Here is a 17,769-nt window from a genome sequence, read left to right as displayed (position 1 = left end):
GAATGCTGACCACCCTGAACCAGGAGACCACAAGCCCCCAGGGACATTCTCAGGAAATCCCGAGGAAGCCCCACTCTCACAGAGGAGGAGAAGGGACCTGGCCAAGGCATCTGGATGAGCCCAGAAGGCTGGATGATAGATTCTGCTGTTTCTCTTGCAGCTGTCCCTCAGCCCCCCAAAGGGGATTGGCTTTAGGACCCGTGTGGGTACCAAACCTGGGATGTTTGAGTCCCGTATGTAAAATGACATAGTGTTTGCATATAACCTATGTGCACCCTTCCATGTACTTCTCTAGATTACTTATATACCAAGTGCAATGTAAATGCCAAGTAATTCGTTGTTACACTGTATTTGTTAAGGGATAATTGATAAGGAAAAAAGCCTGTTCATGTACAGTACAGACATATTTTTTTCCCAAAATATTTTCATTCCACAATTGTTTGAATCCACAGATATGGAACCCACAGATACGAAGGGCTGACTGTGTATCTGTCCAATATCCGCCACACAGAAACCAGACAATGCTACATTCAGCCTTTCTGGAGCATGCTGCTGAAATGGTCAGTTATAAGGTAGAGGAGACTTTGGGGTGTTTCTCCTCAGATAGTTTAGGAGGTCCAATATATTTGGGCAAAAAGCTCACAATGAGAGGGGTGTGCCTATCTTATGAATGCCATGTATTCATTTCTTTTTTTAAACAGAACAAGAACTTCGCTGCCTTGACACTGCTTCAGACTAGAATTATTGCCGCTATGATATGTGGAGAGCCTTGGGTCTTCAATCATTCTTGTCGGGCATTGGAGTGGGTTAAAGTTTGCTCTCTGAGATGGATCTTGGCCCTGCTCCCCTAATTGCCACCTCCTTTCCTGGGCCAAGGTCATAGATGGGCTTTAGTTCCAGGGGGTCCTGGAACATGAGTATTAGGCCCCAGAACACGAGTGTGTGTGTGTCCCTGCCCATCTCAGCTGATAGGCAGGGCACACAGCTCCTCACTGGCCCCTCAGGAGCTCATCCAGGTTTACGCGTTAGCTTGACCTCAATGCTGCCAAGTTCTCTCCAGGCTCTGCTGACCAGGATGACCTTACGAAGAACTGTCGCAAAGCTCTTCTGCCCCACCAGTTTTCCAGAGTGGGTAGGAGCACAGACTCGGGAGCCAGCCTACCTGAGTTTGAAGCCTGGCTAGGGATTATGAGCTCAGTGTCTTTGGGCAGCTTTCTTAACTTCTCTGGGCCTCATTTTACTAATCTATAAAATGGGGATGACCATACTGCTGATCTCACTGGAGTGTTTTAAGCTTTAAAATAGGTGATGCATGCAGAAGGCTCAGAGCTCGCACTCAGGATGCTTGGTAAACCTGCGGCTGGCCCTGGTCAAGTCGTGCCGGCTAGAGCACTGTGCCTGGCCTCTATTATGCTGGCTCAGTGGAATGACTCCTGTGGGCTTATGCTGTGGCTCACATTAGCCTCAATTAAGGGATGGTCAGTGGATCTTGTCATTGGGTTTACACCACGAAGTCGTTGTGGACACTGTTACCACACTGCACAGTGTCCTCAGGACTCCAGAGAGACCTGTCCTCCCACCTTAGCCTGGGCAGTTGCCTCTGCTGGGTCCACTGCTTTCCCCTTACAAAAGCTGAGAAGGATTTAACAACCAAGGTTCTCTTGTCACACCAGCCCTGAGAAAGCCAGGATGGCTTTCAGGTGGGTATTTTCGTAGACTTCATTCTTGGCTCCATGTACGACCTTTCCCCTGGTTTTCCTCTGTGAAGTCAGTCTTCACTTTGCAACTGCCGAGGCCACCGTCCTCCTCGCCCTCCTCCCCCTCCTCGCCCTCCTCCTCATCCACCAGGCACCTCTGTGGTCCCGGCTTGGGACAGGAGCTTTACAGGAACTGTTAGTAACGATCACTCCAATTCTCCAAGGAAGGCACCATCCCAAACTGACAGATCAAGAAACCTGGTGTCAGGAGGACGATGGGACTTGTTGAGAGTCCCTGGGAAGGAGAGCAGGCAGGCTGGGATGGCAGCCACACGGTCACAGAATCATATAGGAGACTTTACTGTGTACTGTCATAAATCCTTTGGGGAACAAAACACAGTATAAATTAATAAATGAAACTCTCCTGGCTAGTTCCCTTATTTAACTGGTGGCACTGACTGGGTGTCTGATGTTTCAAAACCCCAGTGGATCCCAGGATGCCTTGACCAATGACCCTTAGATAAAGTGAGGAAGAGATCAGGTTACCAATAAATAAATAAGTAAATAAATAAATAAATAAGGCACAAGTGGGGGCTGGGAGATAGCTCAGTCGGTAGAGTGCTTGCCTTGTAAGCACAAGGCCCTGGGTTCGATCCCCAGCACCCCCCCAAAAAAAAAAAAAAAAAAAAATAAGGCACAAGTGAATTTTGCTCCTGTGGCCAAAAAAAAAAGTGACTTTCTGATCATTGGCTGCCTCCCTCCATCCCACCAAACACTGGCCTCCCTCTCTCTCCTCTGCGCTCTGGAAGCAATACAAGGATTGGCAGGGCTAGGGAGCACCTCCATCACAGCTCTGCACCCTGTGCCATGCCACTGGTGGCTCCATTAGTTATGTTACCCTACGTGGCCCTCAGCATGCTCCCCATGTGATGTGTTGAATGTGGAAATGTCCCTACCTGCCCCTGGCATAGTGACACAGCAAATAAGATCCAGGCTCTGGAGTCTCCTGCCTGCATTTGAATCAAATCAGGATTACATCCTTTCTGTGTGCCTCAGTCTCCTCTGTAAAATGGGTATGATGATAGTATTGAAATCTCCTCCTAGAAAGATGGCATAGTACACTACTGAAGAGCACAGAGCCAAACAAGTTGCTTGAATTCTGACTCTGATACCAGTGGGGCAACCCTGAGCTAGTTATATAACTTTCCTGAGTTCAGTTTTTCATCTGTAAAATGGGAGCAATGGTAGTTCCTATTTCAGATAAGTATGAGGGAATGAAACAAATTCATAGGTATAAAATAATTGAAACTATACCATGTACCAAGTAAGTACCATATTAATTATTAGCTATTGTTATTTACTATTATTAAATATGCAAAGTGCTTATAGTGGTAGGCAATTCATGTAAGCTATTATCTCCTCGTTGGTTTCTAAGACAGAACTGCAAGCAGTACTCTGGGAAACCTTGGTCTCCTCCGGGATGGGCAAGGGCAGGAATTCCATGAGTAGTTCTTTGCATAGGAACTGAATACAAATCCTCCCACCCGCTCCATCCTATGGAAGCAAGAGGAAAGGCAGGAAGGGAGAAGACAGTGAAAACAATCTTAGATCAGTTGGGCAGATTTTGTAGCCCATCAAGCCTGAGAACAAACTGAATACACTCTCCAGCTCAATTCTAAACTGTATGTAGGTAAACTAGCTCCACAGCCTCCTGATCAAGGGTGTATTTCTCATATAAATTCACATGAATAAATAGAAAACATTCTTCTAGGGGGAATGGGAATAGGAAGGACAGTAAAATAAATAGAACATAACTTTTCTATGTCCGTATGTGAATACACCACCAGTGAAACTCTACATCATGTTCAACCACAAGAACGGGATCCTAATTAGAATAAGTTATACTCCATGTATGTAGAATATGTCAAAATACACTACTGTCATGTATATCTAAAAAGAACAACAAAAAAGATCACACGAAGAACCAATCAAATACAAATTAATAGATGAGCAAAAGGAAGTCTAGCAAAGGAGAGAGAAGGGGAGGGGGGACGGAAGGGAAAAGGGGGATCATGAACTGAAATCGATTTCCATGCATGTATGAGTTTGTCAGGATGAACCCAACTACTGCGTATAACCATTAAGCTCTATATGAACAAACCGCACACACACACACACACACACACACACACACACACCCAAGAAAACATTCTTCCTCCTTGTGCACGGGGAGCCTGGGCTCGGTTCCCAGGGAGGGCCACACTACCCTACTCCCTGCAGCTCCTTTTCCTCTTAGCCCTCCTGAAACATTTTCTCTTATCGTCATACCTTTGGGCACTGAAAACTACCTTGGAAAATCAGAGATGAGGTCAGAAATAGATTCAAGGCATTTATTAAGAAGAATTTCTAAAAGGAGGGGAAAAAACACAAACAGAAGCTGGGAGAGCAAGAAGGAGGATTCCGAGACTTCAGGTGAAGAAAGAAGCAGGACCCAGGAAAGTTAAAACAGAACTAGGATTCATAAATCAGGAAGTATTTTTACACCAATGACTTGAGCTTTGTTAATACTGTGTCAAGCATATGTGCATCATCTCATTTAATCTTAGGAAGGTAGCTACTATGACCCTGACCATTTTGCAGATGGAGGAAATAAAGATTAGCCATGTTTAGGGAATTGCTGCTATCATGACTGCTCCCAATCAGGAAAGATCAAATATTCAGGAAGCATCCACACAGATAAGGGATCTTTTATCAAGAATTTTAAGTCTTAACATGGGAAAGACAGCTAGGTACTTGCTCCATCATGGAGTTTTCTATAGGAAACTTTATTAAAGATTTTTTAATTTTGCTGTCCTTTTAGCCATTCATTAGCATAATGAAAAGAAGTCTGGAGATGGGAAAGGGAACTTTGTATTGATATCCATTGCCCCCTTCTATCATCCTGCAGATCCTCAAAGGACCCAGGGAAGTGCCTAGGGAAACCAATACCACTCTCCACCCAGGAGAGGGCTCTGAAGTGCTAGGCCAATCTTCGTTCACCATCTCCCACATGCTCATGACCACGGGTTCAGGGATGCAGTACAAGACCCCATTTGAGCCAATCAGATATAAATGTATTTATTGGATTTGTTTCTTTATTTGTCTGTATGTTTTGAAAAACATTTCTTCCCTTCCATGGGAGCTCCCCCCAAAAGACTATTTTTGTCCACAGAGCCTGAATAAGGAAACACCTGGTTGTGAGTGGCAACACCAACTTCAAATGCTCTATCTTCTAGGGAATAAGAATAATTCAATTTCTAACTGGGCAATTTGAGTCTAGCAAAAGATTCTATTTCCCAGCCTCCCTTGCAACTACCCCATGTGACTAAGTACCAGCCAATGAGAGTCAGATGCAAGATTGGTACACAGTGAGTCTCCTTAAAAGAGAGGAAGTGAGCCTTTCTTCTGCCCCATCCTCCTGAACAGAATGTAGACATAATGGCTGGAACTCCAGCAGTCATTTGGACTTGGAGGTGACCTTGAGAAAGGGAGAAGATATAGAGCATCATGTTAAACATCTGAGTCCATAACAGGGTGAAGATGCTATACTAGCCCTAGGCCACCTATCTCTGGATTTCTTTTATATAGGGAGAAAAATACTTTTGTCTTGTTATAGCCACTATCATAGTGGGTTTTCTGTCACACAGAGTAAACTAAATTCTAACAGATGGACCCAGACATCTGCTGACAACCATCTTGCAACAACAAAGGAAGCCAGACTTGGAATAAAGCTGATACCATTGTAGCAGAGCATAAACCAAAAGAAACCAGGTCTGAGCCAGGCATGGTGGCGCCTATTGTCCCAGCTATTTGGGAGGCTGAGGCAGGAAGATCACTTGAGCCCAGAAATTTGAGACTAATCAGGATAACAGAGTAAGACCCCATCCCTTAAAAGAAAGAAAGAAAGAAAAAAGAAAAGAGAAGAAAAACCAGGTCTATCGATACATCATGAACCTGCTGGGTCAAGCTTCTCCTAAAGCTGACTTTTTCATGGGACTTTCCAGTTATGTGAACCAATAAATCCACTTTATTTTTAAAGCTAGTTTGAGTTGGCAGTTTGGGTACTTGCAACTGAAAGCATCCTAGTTGACGCAGTATTTCATTTCCAACAAAAGCAGCATAAGCAGAAGTGTATAGAGAGTGCACCTGGGCTTTCCTTACAGCAGAGCCATTAAATGCATAAATAAAGTCTGAAGGATTTTTAAAAAATCACTTAACATTTATTGAGTTCCTACTACAGGCCAAGTATTTGATGTAAATGATCCCTCATCTCTGCCACAGAACTAAGGAGCAGAAATTATGATTCCAGTTTTACAAATGAAGAAACCAGGGTTCACATGTTTAAATAAGTGGCCCAAGGTCATATAACTAAAATCACCGCTGGGACAAACCCCAGGCTTGCGGAGGTCCTACAACCAAGATCTTCACACCGTGCAGAACTCGGTCCCTGCCCGCCCCAGTCCCAACACTCTGCAGCTCCTGCTTCCTCCAACTTTGTTTGGGAACCTTGCAACTGGGGCAATTCTGAAGAACATTTGTATCAATCTCACCAAGAAAAAGGACCTGCTGTTGGTTCAGTGAACATATCTTCCCGGATGAAGACCAAATTGTGCCCTCTTTCTGGCCTCTGCCTGTTGTCTCTCAGAGTTCTGTGGCCCTGAGGAATGGAACTTTGGAGGGCCTTGACCGTTTCCTCCTCTTTGGACACAGCATCGGGCATGCATGGCCTTGATATTGGATCCAGCTCATTGTCAGTCTTAACAATACTGTCTTGCTAGTGTTTGTTCTTCTGCTCAGCTAAGTGTTTGAGCTTCCCTTTCGTTTCAGATTCAAGGTCGGACCTTACACTCCACATGACTCCTAGCACTTGCCGATGGGTGTGGATGTGGCACATCCAAACTGGAGAGAGCAGGCATTCAATTCACACTGGGTTTTAGGGCCCTGTTTTTTAATCTATGAGTATACACACTGAAAGAGCTCTGTTTAAGATTATTGAAGTATAAGATGTCATGTTGATAATATGCTGATATGTACTGTGTACCAGCAAATGCTGTGGACTCCAAAAAGTGAAGTCACATGAGTTTTACTCCCTGGGATTCTATGCTACTTAGACATGAGGCCTTTCTATTAAGTGTTTCTAAATATTTAAAAATATAAAAAACCAAATTAATATAATGATATGGTTTAGATATTGGGTGTTCCCCAAAAGTTCATGTGCAAGAAAATTTAGAGGTGAAGTGATTGGGTCATGAGAGCATTAATCTAGTCAGTGCATTAATCCCCCTGATAGGGATTAACTGGGTGGTAACTGAAGGCAGGTGGGTGTGGCTGGAGGAGGTGGGTCACTGGAGGCATGCTGGTGGGGGTATGTATTTTGTCCCTAGAGAATGGAGCTGTCTCCCTCTGCTTCCTGGTGCCGTGTCCCTACCTGTTTCCTCCTCCACACCCTTCTGCCATGATGTTCTGCCTCACCTCAGGCGCAGAGCAATGGAGTTGACCTTCGAAGGACTGAGACCTCTGAAGTGGTGAGCGACAAACTTCTCCTCCTCTAAAACTTTTCTTGTCAGCTCTTTTGGTCACAGACGCCCAAAAGCTGCCTAAAACATAGAATAAAACTTATTTTCTCTTGGCCAAATTGTCATAGCCCCTCATACTTGGGTAAGTTGTCACTAACTTACAACTGTCAAATGAGGTAAAGTCAGTGGACATGGAATGTGAGGGATTATAAACATCAGTGGTTGATATTTCTTAGGATACCCATGATGCTTTGTCAGAGTTTCAATACATAAGCCACCAGTCTATGGGTTATTGGGAAACTCTCCTCACATAAAACCATATCCAAGCCAGTTTCCCAAATGTACCAATTCTCTGGAGTGTTTATTACTCCATGATCCATTTAGGAGCTTCAATGGCAGCCAATAAAAAGAATCCTGGCATTCTTTCTGCATCCAGGAAATAAGTTTTTTCCAAATAAGAATGAAAGCAACTTCAAAGGGAGCAATTGTCTCATCTATGTCCCTATTACACGGAACAGAGCACTGTTGTATGTTCAAGTGAACAAGACCAGCCACAGGCTGGAAGAAAACACTGGCGAGAGACATGTCTGATGAGGGACTGTTACACAAACTATACAAGGAACTCTTAAAACTCAACGACAAAAACACAAACAACCTAATTTGAAAATGGGCAAAAGATCTCAACAGATCCAAGCAGATGCCTCAACAAAGAAGAAATGTAGATGACCAAAAAAGCACATGAGAAGATGTGCAACATCATATGTCACTAGGAAATGCAAATTAAAATAACAACGAGATACCTGGTAGAATTAAAAAAAAAAAAAAAAAAAAAAACACAGCAACAAGTTCTGGGGAGGTGTAGGGGAACAGGAGCTCTGGTTCACCTCTGGTGGGAATGCAGAATGGTTCAGTCACTTCAGAAGACCATCAGCAGTTTCTCACAAAACTCAATGTATTTTTACCATCTAATCCAGTAATCATGCTCCTTGGTATTTACTCAGAAGAGCTGAAAATATGTCCACAGAAAAACCTACCTGCACATGAATGTTTATAGCAGCTTTGTTTATAATTGCCAAAACTTGGAAGCAACCAAGATGGCCTTCAGTGGGAGAATGGATTAAAAAGAAACAACCACCATGGTGGTACATCCAGACAGTGGAGTATTATTCAGCACTGAAAAGAAAAGAGGTGTTAAGTCATGGAAAGATAAGGAAGAACCTTAAATGATTGTGACTAAGTGAAAGAGCCAGTCTGAAAAGGCTACATTGCTGTGTAATTCCAACTATGTCATACTCCGGAAAAGGTGAAACCATGGAGAAGCCACAGGACATACAACATCAAAAGTGAACCCTGATGTAAACTACAGATGATGGGAAGTAATGGTGTGTCTGTGTAGGCCCATCACTTGCCACTTTGGTAGGGGATGTTAGCGGGGGAGGCTATGTGTATTAGGGGCCATGTGATATATGGAAATGTACTTTGTGCTCATTTTGCTGCAAACTTAAAATTGCTCTGAAAACTAGTCTATTAAAAATAGTATACATTCAATAAACTCAATTTAATTAACATGTATCATGAACTACTTAACTGTATGTGCAAGGATAAATTAAATTGTACATAGGCGATTCTTTAGCTTCTATATAGTTAATTTAAATAGTTATTATCCAAAGATCTTAAAAGCCATGATATGTAATCCAGCTTAATATTCTGCCCATGGAAAAATGACAGGGTCTACTTTCCATGAGGTCAAATAACCACAATTCATTCTGGTTTTCCAGGTGACAGCAAAGACTCCAACCAGAGACACCATCACATTTCTCCCTTATCCTGGAGGGTAGTCACGGAGGCTCAGAAAACCAGAAAGTAGTGACATAGTCATGGAAATAGACCAAAGAAGTTTCTGTAAACCCGGGAAACAAAGACAGGACATATCATTTCAGCATGAAGGGCAGATTCTAAACAACCCAAACACTACGGAATGCCATGGCAATTCTGTACACGGGGCGTTCACAATACACATGCGAATCGTGGAAGATGTGGCAGGAAAATACGTTCCAAAAAGATCAGTGCTTCTGGTCTGAAATTAAAGAAATAATGTGGGAGAATGCCTTATGCAAATTGTTTCTCTTCTGAAGCTTAGGAAGGTATTCATCGGCAGTTAGAAAGGCACTCAGTAACTGCTGTCAGCTAAAAGACTAAACGAAAACAACCCCATAGGGAAAATGATTTTACTGTGTCTCCGGAGTTCTGAGGTTGATTCACGAACACCAGCATGAAAAAGTACTCAAATGGAATATGCATCAGGGCATGCAGTGAAGTTTGGAGGTTTTTTTTTTTGTTTTTTTTTGTTTTTTTTTTTTTACTTTATTTTTGGTATACAGTCCATTCCACTCTCAGAAGCTCTACCAAGACTCGAATTTTTAATCTTGGTTCTTGGAAGGACCCTGAAAGGTATGTAGTCTAACCTGCTGCTCAGTTGCAGGAATCTTTTCTAAAACATATTTGACAGTCACGCTGCTTAAAGGAAGATCATTTGCTCTTTTCCAAAACTTCCCACTATTGAATTGGCTTTGGGGGATAATTTTTGCTTATTGTTAGCAAAACCTGCCTCCATCTAATTCCCAAACCCTGGGTCCTTCCTCTGGAACCAGACCCTAAGATGGATCCCTCTTCTGGGATCTAGCACTTGCTAGCTGTGTGATCTTCAGCACGTTACTGCACTCCTCTGTGCTTCAGCTGTGTCTGCTAAAATGGAACGGTAATGGCACCTACCTGCTGGGATGGAGGTGAGAATGAAACCGTAGCACTATGCCCGGCTTATGACGAGCACTGCCATGTGATCAGCTGGCCTTACAGTTAAGCATTGTCCACAGTACCCCTCTGTAACTGTGGAATGGAGAGTCCCTCATCCTTACTCCTTTAGGCAAGCAAGGACCAGAGACATTCTCAGAGTACCTTGCCAGTGCAATTTCCGAATATGGATCACACTCTTGAAGGGCTTATCCTGGGAGTCATCTGGTCCCCTTCTGCATCACCATTGTTCGGGTGTGTCTTTACTTTCACAACAGGACCCTGCCTTTCAAACTCAGAGGGTCCCTTTTCTTTGGCACCAGTTTATCATAGGGTTTTACCCCTGAAACCTGACCTGCAGCAGGCTGGACACTGGTTCTCTCATAGATCATGTAATGCTCGGCTAAGCAAACGAGCTTTCTAGAACTGCATAACAAAGATACTCCAAAAAGAGAGGAGAGGAGAGGAGAGGAGAGGAGAGGAGAGGAGAGGAGAGGAGAGGAGAGGAGAGGAGGAAGGAAAGGAAAGGAAAGGGGGAGGGAGGAAGAGAAAGGGAAGAAGGAAGAAGAAGGAAGGGAGGGAGGGATGGAGGAGGAAGGAGAGTGAGGAGGGAAGAGAGAAGAAACAAAGAAAGAAAAAGAAGAAAGTTTCACACGTTGCAAACTTTGGTGGCAACTTTGGAGGCAGTAGGGTAAACAGCCACCTGTGGGTTGAGAAGTGCTGTTGAGTTACAGGGTTTTGGGGGGCTACCCTGGGAAACAGAGCAGTCCAGAATCTGAACCTCAAAGCCAGGCCTCATGGAGACGAGAGCTCAGCCCAGGAGCGGGAAGGTTGCTTAGGAGACAAGGCAGCTCTAACAACTGGGTTATAACAGTAAATAAAATTGCCATCTGTTGAGCTCTTAATACGGGCCAGGCACCATGCCAAGCATTTTACAAGTGTTAGCTATCTTCTTTTTAAACCTGTTTAAATTGTGGAATAAAATACTCTTGGATTAAAGTGTTCAAAACAAATGTACAGTATAATGAACAATCACAAAGCAAACACTTGTGTAACTACCTCCTGGGTCAGGAAATAGAATACCCCCAAGCACCACGGAGTCCCCCTGCTCTGAGGGCTCCCTGCAGGCTGGCACTCTCCTCCTGTACAAGCACTGCCACCCTGGCTTGCATAATAATTGCTTTCTTTCCTTTCTTTACGGCTTTCTCAAAAACATGTATTATAAACTGGGTACAGTGGTTCATGCCTGTAATTCCAGTGACTCAGGAGGCTGAGGTAGGAGGATTGTAAGTTCGAGGCCAGCCTCAGAAATTTAGGAAGACCCTGTCTCAAAATTTAAAAAAATAAAAAGAGCTGGGGATGTAGCTCAGTAGTTAAATCACCCCTGAGTTCAATCCCCAGTACTAAAAAAGAAAAGGACTATAAAAAATAAACTCTATGTTACCAATTTAGTTTTGCTTACTTTTTAATTATTAAGAATTATTTCTTGTGTTCAACATTGTATTTATATAATTTATTCATGTCATTTCCCTATAGCATGGTTTGTTCCTTCTCAGTACTGTATAGTACTCCACTATGTGAACACATCACAATCTATATTTCATAGTTGGTGGATAGTTGATTGTTTCTAGCCTGAGACAATAAGGAACAAGAAAGTTATGGATTAGCATGTGTGTATATCCCAGTACACATGAGAAGTTCCTCTTAGATATGCATACCCAAGAACAGAATTGAGTTGTAGAATGTGCACGTTTCAGTCTTAATAGATAATGCCAAAGTGTTTTCCAAAACAGTTATACTACTCTACGTTCCCACCAGGAGCAAATAGATTTCCTATTGTTCTACATCTTCACAATCAATTGGTATTATCGGATTTTTCAAATTTTGTAACTCTGATGAATGTGTGTGGCATTTAATTACAATTTTAGTGCTTGGTTTTGGAACTTGAAGTACACTGAACTACATTTCATACATTCATCTTTATTTTGCTTCTCTGTTCTGGAGTCTAGGAAAAGAACAATTTGAGAGACGTTCGTTGACTTGTCGAAGGTCACCCAACCAGAGCTGTGGGACCAAACTCATCTGCTCGGCTTGAAAGCCTGGCTCTCGGCTGCTCAGCCGCCCTCAGGGACAGCGGTCCATCCGCCCCTGTCTCCTGCTCTCTGATCCTCAGCCCCCAGCCAGCTCTGCCCAGGCTCCTCTCTGCCCCGCGTCCTCCTTCCTGGTGACTGGCTTACCCACGACTTCCCTTTCCTGCTTCTCCTTGTGCAGCCTTTCTGATGACTCGAGTTCGAAACGTCAGCCCTCACTTGGGTTCTCCTTCACACCCCACGAGGGCGGGCTCAGCTCCATGTGGCATGGTCCCCTTCACGGGTGGGTCTTCATTCCGAACCCCAGGGCCGTGGCTCAAACCCTCTCCCAGTCCAGCTGGCAGTGCCGGGGGGCCGATTCCCAGGGTCGGCTTGCCCTAGAGAGGGCTGTGGGCTCAGGCATGCGGAGCAGGGCTGCCCTGGAGGCTCGTCTCTCCTCTGGAGCTTCGCCTTTGGCCAGTCCGCGCCTGCCCCTTGGACATCTCATCACCCCTGTGACCTCGGGCTTCCAGCTCACTACCTTCTTCCTCATCTCACTCGAGCCTCCTCCTGTCCTTCTGAGGCTAACTACTCTTAAATCCAGCTACTCCTCTCCAAGACCAGCCTCCACCTCGCCAGGCTGACGCCACCCTCGCCTGGACCCCCCAGTAGCTACCTCTTGCTCTTTGTATCCACGCCCCCCGCTGCCCGGCTTTCCCAGCCCCCTTTCTGCACAGCGGCCAGAGGGGGCTGTTTGAAATGCCCACCTGATTGTGCCAGGTTGTATGAAATTTCCCTGGCTTCTCTTCTCTCTTGGAATAAAAACTAGAACTTTTAAGGTGAACCGCCAGGTTGGGCTCTGCCTCCCTCTCCTTTCTTTCTGCCCTCTGCTCCTTGGGAGTTTGGCCGCCCTCTGGCCCGGCTGGGCGCTCTCCCCCAGGGCCTTGCGCTGCGGCCCTGCGCTGCCCGGGAAGCCCTGGCCACCCTCACCCCACCTCCGCTATCTCAGAGCTCAGCGGTTCTGGCCTCTTTGGCGAGGTCACCTGTTAAACCTCCTGCATGTTCGCACTTAACTGTATCTCAGTTGTAGGTCAAAAATGGTTCATTCAAGCAACAAGATATATCTCTCGCCCATCAGACAGGCGGAAAATTAAAATTATTGATAATATCCAGCGTTGCCGAGGCTGCGAGAAAACACGCTGTCTCCTTGGCGTCCTATTCGAGTACGCCCTGAACCCAAAGAAATCAGGCCGTATCTGTTATTTAAATCATTCCTACCCTTTGACACTGCATTTCCACTTCTATGAATTCATTCCTCCATATTCATGTAGGAGGATATTCAAGATACATTAAGCTAAAAAAACTCAGAAGAGTATTACTCTGTTTTTATGCTTTTAAAGTACATTACATGTATACTTTTAAAAGTTGGAGAAACAAGCGAAAACCTGTTGGCAGTGACTATCTCTGGGGAGGGAGTATGAGTAGATGGGACGTTTTTCTTTTCTGTGTTATGTATTTCTGTAATGTTTGATTTTGCTATTTTAGTACTATAGAACAATTTTATAATCTGAAAAAATCTAAACAGTGAGAAGAGGTGATAATTGCACAATGAGCCTCTCATGTCTACATAGAGGAAGCTCAATGGGGTCAGCAAATGTTTCTGCCCTAATTGCTGCTCTTTTTCCCAAGGCCTTGTCAGTGCCAGACACATAATATGTGCTCATTAAACATTTATTAACTAAGGGAATAAACAGATGAACTGTTTACATGACTCCACAGAATATGGACCCACCAGTACTCCAGGAGTCGACCTCTAGCCACCTCCTCCCCATCTTGAGTTGAAACTCACACTCTAAAACATGTAGAAGTGCTTCCCCTCCCACTGCCTTTTTTTCCAGTCTTATTGAACTTACTGCTGACATGAGCTTCAGGGCCTTTGCATAAGTAGGGACACTCTGCTTTATTCACAGCTCCTATGTCTGGTATATGGTAGTCACTCAATAAAACATCTCCTAATGTGAATGGATGAGTGCATAGAGTTGGTCAGAGATCTACAACTTTACTTACCGGGTTTCCATTTCATCTGCAAGGCTCTGGGGTTACTGTAACAAATTATCACCCGGTGGAGACTTTAAGTAACACACATTTATTCCTTGACAGTTCTAGAGGTCAGAAATCAAACCTTGATTTAACTGTGCCAAAATCAAGGCCACACTCCCTCCAGAGATTCTAGGGGAGAATTTGCTTCTGGCTTCTTCAGCTTCTGGTGGCTTCCATGCTTCTTGGTTTGTGCAGGGTACATCACACACATCCTCAAGGCCAGTATCCAGTATCTTCAAACCTTCCCGTGCTCCATCTTTACGGTGACTTCCCTCCTGTGAGTGCCATTATAAAACCTCCCTTGGCCTCGCTCTTAAGTCAAGATATGTGCGATGGCATTTCGGGCCAGCTGGATAATCCAGGATAATACCTCCAGCTCAAGATCCTTACCCTAATCACCTCTGCCAAGACCTTGCGGTATCACGTAACACTCATAGGTTTCAGGGATCAGGACCCAGTGTCTTTTGGGGCCACCAGTTTCCTGCAGATATCATTAGTGCCTTTGTGAAACACCTTTTGCAAAATCCAGACATGTCATGTGTCTAGAATTTCTCTTTCCAGTTCTTCGGTTAGGATGTTCCATGAAGAAGGGTCTGGCAAATGCTCTACCACTGTGAAACGCAGACCTCAGAAAAAGAAAACAAGGGGCCTAGAATTCCTTTACCACCACTGGCTTCCCTGGCTCACGCATTCTTGAGGAGCCAGAGGAACCTGGGGAAGGGGAAGCTCCTCCTTAGTGGTCTCCATCTGACAGGCAGCCAGCACCCACTGGGAGGAACAGACAATTACTGAATGGGGAACAAGACAAAGTTCATTTAACAGTGAGCTTTGCCTGTGGCGGGTCTGGCCTTTGCTCATATCTGGTTTCTCTCCCTCCCTGGTAGTCTGAGGAGGGTTGTATTTTGACTAAATTTACTCTTTGACTTTTTTGTGATACTAAAAAGATGGGGATAGGGAGAGCAAATGGCACTGAATAGGCAAAAGAAAAATGATTTATGCAATCCATTAAAGCATCGCAACTGGAGAGGGCCGCTCAACCCGTTAAAAGAGTCGTTCCACAATAACTATTTCCAAATCCCTGGTATGGACCACAGAGTTGCACCATCAGCCTGGGTCCCTGCAATAGGAGCAGGCTATTCTATAATTCTTACATTTATTAATCTTTCATAGTTCCTGTCAAGATGACACTGATATGGGACTTTGGTCCCCCTCCCCAGACCCCCACCGAAGAGTCCTCTTGAGAAGGCATCAGCAGCGGGGTTTGGCATTCTGAGATTGCACCTGGGCTGAACCCTGGAGTCTCCACTGCTGGGTGGAAGCCCTTGAAAGGTGACGCAACCGGCCTCTGCACCAGGGTGGTGGTGCTCACCGGCTCTGCATGGTACTCGCCCTGCCAGGGAGAGACTCTGGTGAAAGGCTGGGCGGGGTGTAGTGACCACCAAGTGGCTTGTTACCAGGTCTGAAAGTGGAGAGAGGGTTCTCTTCTCACCCTCACCCCCGAGAGTGAACACCAGCAGGGCCAAGCAGGCACAGTGGAGGACCAGAGAGAAGCGGGATGCTCAGGTCTGACTTTAAAGACAGAGAGGGGAGTCTTTGAGGCTCACGTGTGCTTCAAGCCAACATAAGCAACACAAGCTCACCCACCTGGTCCTCGCCAGAACCGGATGCCCAGCAGGCCCTCCTCCACGGTGTAGAGAATCTGCCACGAAGCCGGGAGACTCCGTTCCGTGAAAACTGTTGCTCTGGGGGAGCTACAACAGACTGACGTTTTTTGACGATGTATTAGATTCTTGGGTTGGTGCCACAATTTTTTTTTTTTTTGAGAATGCATCAGTGTAATTATAAAGCACATCAATGGGACAACATGATTCACCCTGCAAAAAATCTAAACAAACTAGTCCCTTCCAATTCCCGTGATAGCCTTCCATGAATGGAGGCTCACATTATGTGGATGAGAAAAACAACGCACATCACCAGCTCTTACTTGCAGTGTCTTATCTGTGAATTTGTAAAGTGACTAAACCCCTTCTGAGAAGTTTACTGAAAACTCTTTCTATAGAAATGGAAGCAAAAATTACACCTCATCTATGATGCTCAGACTGCAAAATTTGAAACAAGGAGCTCAAGGGTTTTGAGAGCCTCGGATGAGACTGAAATTTCACAGCATTTTACTGAAAACTTGGTCATTTTAAAAGTACATAACTAAAGGACAAGACTGACAGATAAGATACATACAAAATAAGGACTTCTGAATCTACACATACACATGCACACACAAAAGTCTATATAAAAAGTTAAAGGACAAAGAGCAAATCAGAAAAAAACTTCTCAACATAACATAAAGGGTCATTTTACTATTCAGTAGGAGAAAGATGGACAGTCTAATAGAAAAGTGGGCAATAATTTAAAAATAAAAATATATAAATTTAAAAATAAAAATATATAATCATCAATAATCAAAGATACAACTGAAATAACCAGGAGATAAAATTCTTTCAGATTGAAAGATGGAAAAGAGTGACATGTTCTGTACAGTCAAGGCCATGAGGGAGTGGGATTCGCACACTGCCCAGCAAAGTCTGGCAATTCCAAATTTTTTAAAATTCATATCCTGTCCCCTTTGACTTGGCGGTTTCATTTACAGAAAAGCATCTTTAAAACAATCATGGATATACAAAAGAATTTTGCTACACAACACATTTGTTACAGCATTGTTAATAACAATATTTAATAGAAAGGAGAGCAACAGAGTAGAAGAAGGAGATGGGGAGGGAGGGAGAGAGGAAGGGCATCGGGAAGTACTGGGGAACGAGACTTACCAAATTACGCTACATTCATGCGCAAAGGTACCACAATGAATCCCACTTACATATACAACCATAATGCGCTGATTAAAATAATATTATTATTTATTACAATTATGGTTTACTAGTTAAAATAAATAATAATTTATAATAATAAATCATATGGAGGGGCAGGAGGAGGGGAGGGAAAGAGAAGGTGCTGGAGAATGAGACTGATCAAAGTGTTATGTGTGTGTATGAATCTGGCATAAAGATTCCCACTATTATGTATAATTATAATGCATTAATAAAAATAATATATTTAAGGGTTGGGATTATGGCTCAGGGGAAGAGCACTCACCTTACATGTGTGAGGCACTGGGTTCAATTCTCAGCACTGCATATAAAAAAAAATAAAGTTCCATCAGCAACTAAAAAATTTAAATAATAATAATAATAATATATTTATTATATAATAATAACCTGCCAGTTCAGGTAAAAGTTGAAACAACCTAAATGCCCCAAATTGGGGATTCATTAAATATTTCAGAGTTTAAGAATAAACATTCACTAGAATATTATACAGTCCTTAAAGTGATTGTTAAAAAGTGATTATATTGATCTATCTTAACTAATTATCCTATAGTTCTAAATACATGGAATTATGTGGTATCTTTATATCCATATCCACATAGTATATGTGGAATGCCCCTCCAAGTAAAGTGGCTTAGGTTACAAGTTTATAAGTATATGCTTGATTAATAAATAGATAAAT

The 17,769-nt window shown here is 43.7% G+C and overlaps 1 long non-coding RNA gene across 1 annotated transcript in view; it reads right to left on the bottom strand.

Moving 5' to 3' along the window:
* Nucleotides 1–17,769, bottom strand: part of LOC124991952 (uncharacterized) — a 31,215-nt gene that overhangs the window by 2,747 nt on the left and 10,699 nt on the right. Inside the window, exons 2-3 of the long non-coding RNA XR_007109994.1 lie at nucleotides 17,356–17,391; nucleotides 15,856–15,972 (exon numbers count right to left, since the gene is read on the bottom strand). This is a non-coding gene — a long non-coding RNA (uncharacterized LOC124991952). The remainder of the gene's footprint in view (nucleotides 1–15,855; nucleotides 15,973–17,355; nucleotides 17,392–17,769) is intronic.

This window comes from Sciurus carolinensis, chromosome 8 (genome assembly GCF_902686445.1).
Source record: "Sciurus carolinensis chromosome 8, mSciCar1.2, whole genome shotgun sequence".
NCBI classification, from domain to species: domain Eukaryota; kingdom Metazoa; phylum Chordata; class Mammalia; order Rodentia; family Sciuridae; genus Sciurus; species Sciurus carolinensis.
The sequence above is the reverse complement of the archived record's forward strand: the minus strand, read 5'-3'. Positions and strand labels throughout refer to the sequence as shown.